Raw genomic sequence first — 2,500 nt, 5'->3', positions numbered from 1 at the left:
GCGTCCAGATCGCGGCTTACGCCGGGTTTGAGGAGCTAAGCAAAAATAGTGATTGAGTAATACAGTGCGATACCGCGACGGGGAAAGCGAAAGACTCCGTTCGCGTATTTTGTCGGCCGATAGTTACCTGGTTGATCCTGCCAGTAGTCATATGCTTGTCTCAAAGATTAAGCCATGCATGTCTCAGTACGAACTTGCGTACGGTAAAACTGCGAATGGCTCATTAAATCAGTCGTGATTCATTTGATCGTAAATTTTACTTGGATAACTGTGGTAATTCTAGAGCTAATACATGCAAAAAGCGCCGACCTTGCGGGAGGCGCGCCTTTATCATATCAAAAACCTGCCGGGCTTCGGCTCGTCTTGTTGGCGACTCGGGATAACTTTGCTGATCGCACGGTCTTGCACCGGCGACGGATCATTCAAGTGTCTGCCCTATCAACTTTCGTCGGTACGGTATCTGCCTACCGAGGTTCTTACGGGTAACGGGGAATCAGGGTTCGATTCCGGAGAGGGAGCCTGAGAAACGGCTACCACATCCAAGGAAGGCAGCAGGCGCGCAAATTACCCATTCCCGACGCGGGGAGGTAGTGACGAAAAATAACGATACAGGACTCTAACGAGGCCCTGTAATTGGAATGAGTACACTGTAAAAATTTTAACGAGTATCCATTGGAGGGCAAGTCTGGTGCCAGCAGCCGCGGTAATTCCAGCTCCAAAAGTGTATATTTAAGTTGTTGCGGTTAAAAAGCTCGTAGTTGGATTTTGGGCGCAGGCGTTCGGTCCGTCGCAAGGCGTGCACTGTTCGTTCTGGCTTTACCTCCGGTTTTCCGTCGGTGCTCTTGACTGAGTGTCGGCGGCGGCCGGGACGTTTACCTTGAAAAAATTAGAGTGTTCAAAGCAGGCGCTTCGCCTGGATAGTGTTGCATGGAATAATGAAATAGGACCTCGGTTCTTTTTTGTTGGTTTTCGGAGCGCGAGGTAATGATTAAGAGGGACGGACGGGGGCATTCGTACTGTGCCGTTAGAGGTGAAATTCTTGGATCGGCGCAAGACGAACGACTGCGAAAGCATTTGCCAAGAATGTTTTCTTTAATCAAGAGCGAAAGTCAGAGGTTCGAAGACGATCAGATACCGTCCTAGTTCTGACTATAAACGATGCCAACTAGCGATCGGGGGGCGTTATTTTGACGACCTCTCCGGCAGCTTGCGGGAAACCAAAGTCTTTGGGTTCCGGGGGAAGTATGGTTGCAAAGCTGAAACTTAAAGGAATTGACGGAAGGGCACCACCAGGAGTGGAGCCTGCGGCTTAATTTGACTCAACACGGGAAATCTCACCCGGCCCGGACACAGCGAGGATTGACAGATTGAGAGCTCTTTCATGATTCTGTGGGTGGTGGTGCATGGCCGTTCTTAGTTGGTGGAGCGATTTGTCTGGTTAATTCCGATAACGAACGAGACTCTGGCTTGCTAAATAGTTACGCGGCCTTCCCGGCCGGCGTTTAACTTCTTAGAGGGACTAGTGGCGTTTAGCCACACGAGATTGAGCAATAACAGGTCTGTGATGCCCTTAGATGTTCGGGGCCGCACGCGCGCTACACTGACCGGATCAACGTGTGTTCGCCTTGGCCGAAAGGTCTGGGTAACCCGATGAACCCCGGTCGTGCTAGGGATAGAGAATTGAAATTATTTCGCTTGAACGAGGAATTCCCAGTAAGCGCGAGTCATTAGCTCGCGTTGATTACGTCCCTGCCCTTTGTACACACCGCCCGTCGCTACTACCGATTGAATGGTTTAGTGAGGTCCTCCGATTGGGCCCGGGCTCGACTGGCGACGGTTGGGTCTTGGCCCGAAAAGACGATCTAACTTGATTACTTAGAGGAAGTAAAAGTCGTAACAAGGTTTCCGTAGGTGAACCTGCGGAAGGATCATTAGCGCGAGAAAAAAAATCGAAGAGCGAAAGAGCAAACACCGGGACGGCGACGTGCCTCGGCGCGTCCGCCGCCCCGCGATCAGGAACTTGTTTTGTCGGCGTCGAGTGCCCGAAGGCTTCATGCGGTGCGCGGGCTTGTCGCACTATTTGTTGCGACCGCGACCCGCTCGGCGTCACGCGATTTTTTCAGCCGGATGGCGAATCGAGGTTAGGAATCGAAGAGCGAAAAGCAAACAAACAAACGATGGCTCTTGGCGGTGGACCACTCGGCTCGCGAGTCGATGAAGGACGCAGCAAGCTGCGTGATTTAATGTGAATTGCAGAACACATTGAGCATTGACGATCTGAACGCGTATTGCGGCCTCGGGTTCATCCCGGGACCGCGTCCGTCTCAGGGTCGCAGAAACGACAACGGCCGGCGGGATCGGCTCCGCGACGGCTCGGCTCGCGTGCGTATGCCCGGCGACGGGCAATCGCCGCTCGGTTGAAGGTGGAAAGTTTTGGTATTCGGGCTCGCGTCAGCGATGCGTGGCGGCCGGCGAGCCGCGCCGCGTCCGCTTGCCGCCC

General features: G+C 53.3%; 2 non-coding genes across 2 annotated transcripts; both read left to right on the top strand.

Moving 5' to 3' along the window:
* The first annotated feature begins 124 nt into the window (after positions 1 to 124).
* LOC145747391 (small subunit ribosomal RNA) lies at positions 125 to 1,934 on the top strand. Its single transcript, XR_014282122.1, has one exon. It is a non-coding gene; the product is annotated as a small subunit ribosomal RNA (ribosomal RNA).
* Positions 1,935 to 2,179: 245 nt separating this feature from the next.
* LOC145746547 (5.8S ribosomal RNA) lies at positions 2,180 to 2,333 on the top strand. Its single transcript, XR_014281329.1, has one exon. It is a non-coding gene; the product is annotated as a 5.8S ribosomal RNA (ribosomal RNA).
* Positions 2,334 to 2,500: the final 167 nt, after the last annotated feature.

The sequence above is a fragment of the Corella eumyota genome, chromosome 3 (genome assembly GCF_963082875.1).
Source record: "Corella eumyota chromosome 3, kaCorEumy4.1, whole genome shotgun sequence".
Classification (NCBI taxonomy): Eukaryota; Metazoa; Chordata; class Ascidiacea; order Phlebobranchia; family Corellidae; genus Corella; species Corella eumyota.
The sequence above is the reverse complement of the archived record's forward strand: the minus strand, read 5'-3'. Positions and strand labels throughout refer to the sequence as shown.